Consider the following 11,467-nt stretch of genomic DNA (forward strand, 5'->3'; position numbering starts at 1 on the left):
CATACAACGGTGTTTGGATAACTAACCAAGAAACCTTTAGCATCGCGCCTCCAATGTTCTTATTGAAGAGCGGGGTATCATTGTCATGCTTCGAGGTAGCAATGATATGGTGTTTCAATCAAGGGCCAGACTTTGGATACACAAATGATCCATCAGGAGCAACTTATAAAATAAGTCTTACAATTTCCTTCAGGAAGAATAGTTATCCTTGCAAAAGAAATTATAATGATAGGTCCTCCAGCCAGGGGGGTGCTAGGTATGACATCATATTACCGGGTCATCAAAGGACCAACATCATATCTCGTGAAAAGTTGTCCCAACCATCATATCCGACCGAGATTCAGATCCGATTGGTGTCATGATACCTCAGACTCAGGATGTCCGAGAAGAAAAGGTGCGACATGAATTGGCGAAATGACATTGCAAGATTCTCGGAAAATGACTATGGAAGTGAGTTCGAAGACAAGGATTCATCATCATTAAACCAAGGAGAGGATGAGGGGGTGGCTGATGGAATCAGCGTCAATTTATCGAGATTAACAAAAGATGGATTTCCACAATTATGTGAACAAGGAGATAACATTTGTTAGATCAAATGGTATAATGATGTATGCTCGAGGAAAACATACACAATTAAACATTGGTTGAAAGGTACACCCGAATATGGGCTGGGTTGCACGACCAACCTCGGAATGGTGATTCAATAATCAATAGTCTAAGAATGAACGGCCGACCATTAACTTCAAAGCAAGAGGGTTGCTAGAAGGGCAGAATCCAAACAACACCGTTCACTTGTTGGAAGCAACACGGGGACCAAGAAAGAATGGTGATGGTGAGAGGTGTCACTATACCAAGAATTCTTAAGAGGTGGAGTAATCCTCATGACATTCTTGATATAAAAGATGGTAATACTCCAAGATAAAGAAGAAGAAATGCTGGATAGCAAGGAACTCAATGTATAACACAGAACACGAACAAGTTTGTGTTGGAGGGAAGGCAATAATGTGGTCGATGACAACACAAATCATCGAGGGCAAGGATGGTATTTCTCATCATGAATTCAATTGATATCCTGGGAGAGCTCAGAATGTTGATGATGATCGTGACACAATTGTCGAGAGGTTTCATGAGGATATAATCGATCAGCGATGACATCAAGTCAAAGGAATGATGACGCTAAAGGTTATTGGAACCATGAGTACGGCGCAACTCAAAATCAAGCTTGTTGTTCAAGGCAAAATGATATGATGAGCAAAATCGACGTAAGCTTAGCTCATCGTCGAAAAAAATATGCTCTGTGAAGAAGGACCAGGTAGCACAATTAAAATCGGCACGACAAGGATATAGCCAGACAGGCTAGGAATGACGTGATTGAGTTCAAACTCGTAAGTAATGAAGGCTACCAAGAGTTGCTTAATCGCGATGCGGACTCGAGTCAGTTATCGGTGTCTTTGAGTGTTTAATAACTCAGAGCCCATGAAAAATTGGAATCAATGAGAGTGTAACACTTGATGAAGAACTCATAAGAAGTTATGCAGTTCCGTGATAATCTTGAGATACCAGGGGGGTAATACTCGACGACAAATCAAAGTAGAGGTTGGACTGGGGTATTACTCTGCAGAAGACAAGTGCTTAAACTTACACGAGAAATGGTATTTAAGGAAAACATGGTCGGAAACCACGATCATAAAGGATCGAACCACGGATACATGATGAACTTATAACAAGGGGGTAATTACTTTTACGAGCAGCTTCCATGATAAGTTATACATCGTGTCCATGGGCATGAACGCAAGGTCCAAGGTCGACTCCCACTTCTTCAATGTATAACCTTCCATTCACTTCTCGCTTTGATAAAGGCATTAGTGTTGAAAGTTTTACCTGGTGAAATACCAGATGAGTATGACTCGTGAAAACTTCCGACTTCACACATATAAAGGAAGGCATAGGTTCAACCCGTCAGGGTATCGTGGAAACATATACCACAAGCTTCAATAGTAAATACCACCAGCTCGAAAGCAAAGCATGGTTGGCCAAGCAGATGATACAATTTACCAAAGGCACTATGTATCAGGGGAAGAACTCACAAGGTGATTGAATATGAAGGACACTGTCGGATAAAAATCCAACAATGGATCGGGTGATCCACAACGGAGCTGGTGTGAGTATCGGTACTCCATCAGGGGAAGAAAGAATGCACGAGCATCATATTATAGAACATCTGAATAATTCGATGCTTAGATAACAAAGGAATTTTGATTTCCAAAACAAAGGATCAGAAGCAATGCTCTGATTAGGGATGGATAAGTTGAATAGCCTTAGGGTACAATCAACGACAATTGGATTGGTTGAGAACCAATTCCAGTTAAAAGAATGGCAGCTCAGCCGGAAAGGTAATTTGTAAGGATCAATGATGATTGCGTGTATTCGCAAACATATTGAGTCAACAGACTCAAAATGATAATGACAAGGAATGTCAATAAGACTACGAGACTTATGGGATTAACCATAATGCAAGCAGGCAAGAATTTCAAGAGCAAAAGGCTCCAGAGGATTTTCGGGAGATCGAATAGTATTTTGAAGACTTTCGTGAAACACATGAACAACTGAGGATGAGCGGGTACTCGACAAGTGCGAGGATTTATTTGAATGGGTATTCATGTGGCAAAGAACTGCTAGGCAGTAGGCACAAAGTATTCTCGGAACAATAGAGAAAACTTCGGGGTATCTTGTAATAACAAGATCAATAGGGGATGATCGTATGAATGGCAAGTGTAAGTAGTTATCCATAAGGATTTATCGGTGGTCGGGAGTAGCAAAAGTGATGGGCACAAAATCTCGAGAGAATATCAAAGAGTATCTTCGGAATCTTCTGGTGAAGCAGGCCATCATCTGGAATGAAGGGGCTCTCCGGGAGAAAGTATTTATGAGAACCTAGAGTTATAGTTAGCAAAACCATTTAACCCAAATAAAAGAGAGATCAGGGTCCCAGAGTAAAGGCGAGAAATAAAAGATCCTAATACCACCCAAATGGCGATGTGGCCCCACGGGCTGCACAGCCATGTTAGTAAAACAGTTTTCATCGACTAGACTCAACTTCGGCCAAGGAGTGTGGAAGGGGGATTCCTACAGGCAGTTGGCTCTGATACCAACTTGTGACGCCCCCGATTTAATCGTACACTAATCATACACGCAAACGTGTACGATCAAGATCAGGGACTCACTGGAAGATATCACAACACAACTCTAAAAATAAAATAAGTCATACAAGCATCATAATACAAGCCAGGGGCCTCGAGGGCTCGAATACAAGTGCTCGATCATAGACGAGTCAGCGAAAGCAACAATATCTGAGTACAGACATAAGTTAAACAAGTTTGCCTTAAGAAGGCTAGCACAAACTGGGATACAGATCGAAAGAGGCGCAGGCCTCCTGCCTGGGATCCTCCTAAACTACTCCTGGTCATCGTCAGCGGCCTGCACGTAGAAGTAGGCACCTCCAGTGTAGTAGTCGTCGTCGACGGTGGCGTCTGGCTCCTGGGCTCCAACGTCTAGTTGCGGCATCCGAGAAGAAGAGGAAAACGGGGGAAAAGAGGGAGCAAAGGAACCGTGAGTACTCATCCAAAGTACTCGCAAGCAAGGAGCTACACTACATATGCATGGGTATATGTGTAAGGAGGCCATATCAGTGGACTGAACTGCAGAATGCCAGAATAAGAGGGGGATAGCTAATCATGTCGAAGACTACACTTCTGGCAGCCTCTGTCTTGCAGCATGTAGAAGAGAGTAGATTGAAGTCCTCCAAGTAGCATCTCCAAGTAGCATCGCATAGCATAATCCTACCCGGCGATCCTCTCCTCGTCGCCCTTTTAGAGAGCGATCACCGGGTTGTATCTGGCACTTGGAAGGGTGTGTTTTATTAAGTATCCAGTTCTAGTTGTCATAACGTCAAGGTACAACTCCAAGTCGTCTTGTTACCGAAGATTACGGCTATTCGAATAGATTAACTTCCCTGCAGGGGTGCACCACATAACCCAACACGCTCGATCCCATTTGGCCGGACACACTTTCCTGGGTCATGCCCGGCCTCGGAAGATCAACACGTCGCAGCCCCACCTAGGCACAACAGAGAGGTTAGCACGCCAGTCTAACTCCTATGGCGCAGGGGTCTGGGCCCATCGCCCTTTGCACACCTGCACGTCGCGAACGCGGCCGGAAGCAGAACTAGCCCCCTTAATACAAGTGCAGTCTTACGTTCCAATCCGGTGCGCGCCACTCAGTCGCTGATGTCAAGAAGGCTTCGGCTGATACCACGACGTCGAGTGCCCATATCTTTCCCGCATAGTTGGTTAGTGCGTATAGGCCAGTGGCCAGACTCAGATCAAATACCAAGATCTCGTTAAGCGTGTTATTATGAAGCAATCGTGAACACCGACCAGGGCCAGGCCCACCTGTCTCCCAGGTGGTCTCAACCTGCCCTGTCGCTCCGCCACAAAGATCCACACAGAGGGCCATCGGGACCAAGGTCCTTTCAGCCCCCAATCCGTGAATCACTCGCGGGTACTCCTCGAGCCGACCCGACTTTAGTCACCATCTGTAATATGTATTTATGTATAATATATACCCGTGATCACCTCCCGAGTGATCACGGCCCAATAGTATAGCAAGGCAGACTTACAAGAATGTAGGGCCAATGATGATAAACTAGCATCCTATACTAAGCATTTAGGTTTGCGGGTAAGGTATCAATGACTATAGCAAGAATGACAGGCTATGCATCAGAATAGGATTAACGGAAAGCAGTAACATGCTATACTACTCTAATGCAAGCAGTATAGAGGAGAATAGGCGATATCTGGTGATCAAGGGGGGGGGGCTTGCCTGGTTGCTCTGGCAAGTAGGAGGGGTCGTCAACTCCGTAGTCGAACTGGGCAGCAGCAGCGTCGGTCTCGTAGTCTACCGGAGAGAAGAGGGGGAAGAAACAATGAATACCATGCAAACAGATGCATATCGATGCATGACATGACAAGTAACGATGCTAGGTGTGCCCAATCGCGGTAGTAGGTGATACCAGCGAAAGGGGGAAACATCCGGGAAAGTATTCCCGGTGTTTCGCGTTTTCGGACAGATGAACCGGAGGGGGAAAGTTGCGTGTTTGCTATGCTAGGGATATGTGGCGGATGAACGGGCTGCGGATCCGGATTCGTCTTGTCGTTCCGAGCAACTTTCATGTTCAAAGTATTTTCATCCGAGTTACGGATTATTTTATATTAATTTTTAAAGTTTTAAATCATTTTCTAAATTATTATTACTAAATTAATTCGAAATTAGAATTACTGCATCAGCATGATGTCAGCATGACATCAGCAGTCAACAAAGGTGTTGACTGGTCAAACTGACGTAAGGGCCCTGCATGTCATAGTCTCATAGTAATTAAACAGGGTTAATTAGCTTTAACTAAATGATTAGGTTAATCTAATCCGAATTAATGAAGTTAATTAATCCTTTAATTAATTAATTTAATTAACATTTTAATTAATATTTATTTTATTTATTTATGTATTTCCTTTTTTTAATGTTTCAGGGGCGGCCCCACTTGTCATTGGGCCAATGGGGATTTACGGGCGTCAGGTGCTGCAGTTAACGGGCGCTGGGCGCCCGAGCCTGGTCAGGCGTGACCCAGGCGAGGCCAACGACGCGGTCGCCGGGCAGGGGAGGCGGTGGAGGCCAGCGGGGGGCGCAGTGAGGCCGCAGCGGCAGGCGGACTAGAGGCAGGGCGAGGCCAGTGGCCAGGGCGGCCGCGGTGGCCTACCGGCGTGTGGCGGAGAAGAAGTGCGGGGCTGACCCGCGGGACGGTGTGAAGGGCCAAGCGGGGTCACGGCGGCGACAAAGGAGCCACGGGGAGGAGGCCACGGCCGTGATCGCGTGCGCCCAAGGGAGAGAGGAGGAGAGGGGGAGCTCAGCAGCGCCTCCGGTGAGCACATCAGCGGGCAGATGCACGAGCGGGAGGGACCGCAGGGGGTGTGGGCGTCGAGCGCGCGCTATCGGCCACGGTCGGGCGCGACAGAGAACATGCCACGCGCCACTGCGGGCGTGCGCGCGCGTGAGCTACGGTGACCGCGGGGAAAGGAGGAAGGGGGGCTCACAGGGTGGTGTAGGGGTTCGGGCAGCGGGGGTTGAGGGGGAAGATGAAGACGACGTGCGTAGTGGTAGCAGGCCGGTGGGGAGGTCCGGCGAGGTGGAGGGCGGCGACATAGCTTCGGGCGGCGGGGATTGTCGGCGGCGTCGGCGCGGTTTGTTCCCCCTCCCGATCCAATCGGGAGAGAGGGAAGGGAGATATTTTGGGGGAGGAGTGGGGTGTCGGTGGCGGTTCGGGGTCTCACCGGTGGGGCGATATGGAGAGGGAGTGGGCGGCCTGGGCCGGTTTGGGCCGGCCTGGCTAGCAGCTGGGCCGACTGGCCCAGTGGGGGGGGTTCCTTTTTTTTCTGTTGGTTTTTGTTTTGTTTTCTATTTTTTTATCTGTTTTGTTTTATTTTAGTTTTATAAAATTTAAAAGCGACAACTAATTTGGTGTTATTAATTAGGTCACAGCCCCAAATATTTTGGCACTTTAAATAAAGTATTTTGCATTTGCTTATTACTTTAAAAGCATTTTAGATGATTGTTTTATCATTGTTTTTAGTTTATTTAGTGCATTTAAGTACTTTATTAAAAGATGATTTCTTCACCAACATTTATTATGGATTATTTGACACATTAGGAACAATTTAGTTTTGACTTTTGAAAATTGAATTGTTTTGACTTTAATTCAAATTTGAATTTGGATCGGTTTCGAACTAACGCGGGATTATCAACAGTAATCGAGGTGACATGGCATCATTACCAGAGGGTTACTGTAGCTTGATTACCCGGGCGTCACAACTTAGTACAAATTTTTGGCTAGCAAAAGATCCTAAGAAAGCACCACATGTTGGAGGATCCATAACAATATAACTTATATACAAATATACCCAAACATAACTCATTACGTTGTCTTCCTTGTCCAACTTCAACTAATTTGCTCAAGTTTGGAAATAATTAATGGGGCTCACAATCATAGAAAATTTCCAAGATAGTATATTTATATGTGCAATCTCTCTTCCTTCAATATTCTTTCATGAATTGTTCAAGTGACCAAAGCGGTGTTTGCTAACTTTGAATAAATTTTACCACCTATACTTCTTATAGGTGAAGTCATTAATCCCCATGGGATAAGCATATAAAACATATATAATTTCATATTTATGATATTCAGTTCATTAAACCATTTACTCAAAGATATAAGTGAAGCACGAGAGTACATGACAAAACTACTATAAAAGGATATAAGTGAAGATCAATGTGTAGTCAATTAGTTAAATAGCCATGTGAGGACTCTCTATCATTTAAGATTTCATATCCAATGATTTTATTCAAACAACTAGTAAAATGAAAATATGCTCCAAGCAAAACCCATATCATGTGACGAATAAAAATATAGCTCCAAGTAAGGTATACTAATAGTGTTGAAGAAAGAGGGATGCGTTCTGGGGCATCCCCAAGCTTAGTTGCTTGTATCTTCCTTGAATTTTATCTTGGGGTGCCTTTGGAATCCCCAAGCTTAGGGTCTTGTCACTCCTTATTCTCCTCATATCGATATCTCAACCAAAACTTGAAAACTTCAATCACACAAAACTTAACAGAACTTCGTGAGATGGGTTAGTATGAGAAAGAGAAATCATTCACTTTGGTACTGCCAAGATAAGATTCATAGTTGTTCTCACACAATGCCTACTACACCATATCATTTCTACAATTTATATTCAGAATTATAAGCTATAGAAACTATAAAACAAACAAACTATGTCTTGAAAATAGAATCTGACAAAAACATAATAGTCTGTAAAGATCTGAACATTAACCATACTTCTGTTACTCCAAAAATTCTGAAAAAATAGTAAAGCATAGAAAATTTATATACCAATCATCTGTAAAACAATTCAGAATGTTTTGACTCTCCAGTAATTTTAAACTGTTTTGTTACTAGGCATAAAGTTTTTTTTGCACAGAATCAAGTCAACTATCATCCACACTATCCCAAAGGCTTTTCCTGGCACTTTATTGAAACAAAAGCTATAAAACATGATTACTATAGTAGCTTAATCATGTGAACACACAAAAACAGTAGGTATAAATAATGGGTTGTCTCCCAACAAGCGCTTTTCTTTAGTGCCTTTTTAGCTAGGAATGATGATGTAATGATACTCTTTCAAGCCCAATTTCGATGATAATTTTAGTCATACTCCAAAAGATATAAGTGAAGTTCATAGTGCATTCTACAATATAGATTGACCAATATCCAAGCTCAAAATATATAAGTAAAGCACACGAGGCATTCTATAAAGCCATACTCAAAAGATTTAAGTGAAGCACAAAGAGCATTCTATAAAGCCATACTCAAAAGATTTAAGTGAAGCACAAAGAGCATTCTATAAATCCATGAAGGACTATCTCATACTAGAATGGTGCATAAAGGAAAAGAAAAACACAAAAGACGCATATCATGTGAACAAAACAAAAACCAAGGTATACTGATAATTGTTGAAGAATAAAGGTGGGATGCCTTCCAGGGCATCCCCAAGCTCAGATGCTTGAGTCTCCTTGAAAAATTTACTTTGGGTGCCTTGGGCATCCCCAAGCTTGAACTCTTGTAGCTCATTATTCTTCTTATATCAATACCTCCTCGATATTTCAACACTTGATCCACACAAAACTTAACAAAAAACCTTGTGAGATCTGTTAGTATAATAAGGCAAATCACTAACTTTGGGTACTGTTGTAAACTCATTCCAATTTCATATTAGAATTTTTAGGGTAATTTCATATTAGCATTATATCTATTATATTCCAACTTCACCATGGTTCATACCCCCCGATACAACCCATGGATTCATCAAAATAAGCGAACAACAAATAGAAAACAGAATCTGTCAAAAACAGGATAGTTTGTAGCAATCTGAAAATTTACCATACTTATGCAACTCCAAAAATTCTGAAAAAATAGGAAAAAATAAAATTTTTGCATATAAGTGCTTTGTAAAATTTTCAAAAACTTTTAACGTTCTAGTAAAAAATGTAAACTCATGCACTACAGCCAAAGTTTCTGTTTTTGCACTGCACATAGCAAGCAAGCGATCTAATCATCCTAAAGACAAATCTTGGCACATTATTTTTATAACACAATGTATACATACAAGGGGATAATAAGTTTTGAGAAACTTCCATGAAAAATTTCATATTGTTTCTATGACCATGAACACAAGTGTTCAAGGTCGACCCTCACTTCTCCAATGCATAACCTTCCAATCACTTCTCTTTTTGAAAAAGTTTTTAAGCATAAGAGGCAAGTAATTTTCTTTTGTATTTTGCATTCTTTTAAAACAAAATTTTCACCCACAACTAAATAGAACAAAAACAAAAGGGAAAGAAAAATCTACTTGGTGAAGAAAGCAAACAAGCACACACGAGAATATCAACCCCACGCTATTTCTCCCTGGCAACGGCGCTAGAATAGAGCTTGATAATCCCCAAGTGCAAGAAATCATCATAGAAATTTCCAAAGGTGGAAGTGATAAGTATGGAGTGTCGAAACATTTGCTTCCATCTAGAAACGATAAATAAAACTACGTTGTGCTTATGAAGAGGATAGCTTTGCATGATTTCAGAGAACTAAAATATAAAAATAGGTGTTGTTATCATAAAGTTAGAATATATCACAATATATTACAAACAGCGAGTGTGGAATAATGATGGAACGGTGTGCAGAATTGTCCTAGGCAATTGTTAACACTATCGGTAATCATTGTCGCAATTTTAGATGAGGGAGAGGCATAAGCTAACATACTTCCTCTACTTGGATCATATGCACTTATGATTGGAACTCTAGCAAGCATCCGCAACTACTGAAGATCATTAAGGTAAAACCCAACCATGGCATTAAAGTATCAAGTCCTCTTTACTCCCATACGCAAAGAACCCCCTTACTCGGGTTTAAGCTTCTGTCACTCTAGCAACCCACTATAAGTGAATCATGAACATATTACAAACCCTACAGCGGGGATTCCCCACATGTGCGCGGCACGGAGGGCACCATAGGACGGCACCAAAATAAAACATACAGCTCAAGCCAATCTAGATCATCAATCAACCCAAAAGATAAAATAAATCTACTTAAAACATCATAGGATGGCAACACATCATTGGATCATAATATGTGGCATAAAGCACCATGTTCAAGTAGGGGATTACAGCAGGGGCGGGAGAGTGGACCGCTTAAAAGAGATGAGGAAGGTGATGAAGATGTTGATGTTGATGAAGACAATCACTGTGGCGATGGTTCCCCCGACGGCACTCCGGCAGCACCAAGAGAGAGGGGGAGAGAGTCTCCCCCTTGTGCTTCCTCCTCCATGACCTCCCCCTTGATGGGCAGAGGTTCTCCCTCTGGTCCTTGGCCTCCATGGTGATGATGGCCCCCTCCGGCTTCCTCCTTCATGGCCACCGGTGATGATGCCCCCTCAGGCAGGGTGCCGGAGAGGGCATTGATTGATTTTTGGGGGTACAGAGGCTTGCGGTGGCGGAACTTCTCATCTAGGGTTCTTTTCGGAGGTTTGGGTATTTATAAGAATTTTTGGTGTTGATCTCATGTCAAGGAGGTGCCCGAGGGCCCACAAGCCGGGACCTCCCTACCTGGGGGTAGGGCGTACCCCCTAGTCTTGTGGCCTCCTAGGTCACTTCTTGGCCCAGCTCTAGTGCTTCATGGGTCTCTTTTCATCCATAAAAAATCATCATAAATTTTTAGCCCATTTCGAGAACTTTTATTTCTGCACAAAAAACGACACCACGATAGTTCTGCTGAAAACAGCGTCAGTCCGGGTTAGTTCTAATTGAATCATACCAAAACCATATAAAATTGTTGTAAACATGGCATGAATACTTCACAAATTTAGATACGTTGGAGACGTATCAATAGCCCTTAGTCATTGAAGCCGTAGGCTCCATGGATCATGTTCGCGATCGAGCAGCTCACCAATGAGAAAATCTTGTGGGCTTACATTCCGAAAGTATTCATGCCACCAGTTCGTGACACTCTGCACATTATGAAGGATAGTGGAAAAGGGAAGGAACCTGTTGATAACGCTGCAAACGATTCTGCGTCTGAAAATGCACCGGAGGTCATGGAAGCCAAAGTTGTAATCCCTCGAAAGGAAAATCCATCTCTTTATGAGATCTGTATTCGCACGTAGCAGACACTGGAAAGCCACATTAAGCTCGATAGAAAAGAAAAGGTGGTGTTAATGACTGAGCTGAATCTGATTCATAATCACACTCGCCAAATTCTTCTGCATGAGAAGGATGCAAGGAAGCGCTCATGGACTTTGTTGAGGAAGCA

Source organism: Triticum dicoccoides, chromosome 6B (assembly GCF_002162155.2).
Source record: "Triticum dicoccoides isolate Atlit2015 ecotype Zavitan chromosome 6B, WEW_v2.0, whole genome shotgun sequence".
NCBI lineage: Eukaryota > Viridiplantae > Streptophyta > Magnoliopsida > Poales > Poaceae > Triticum > Triticum dicoccoides.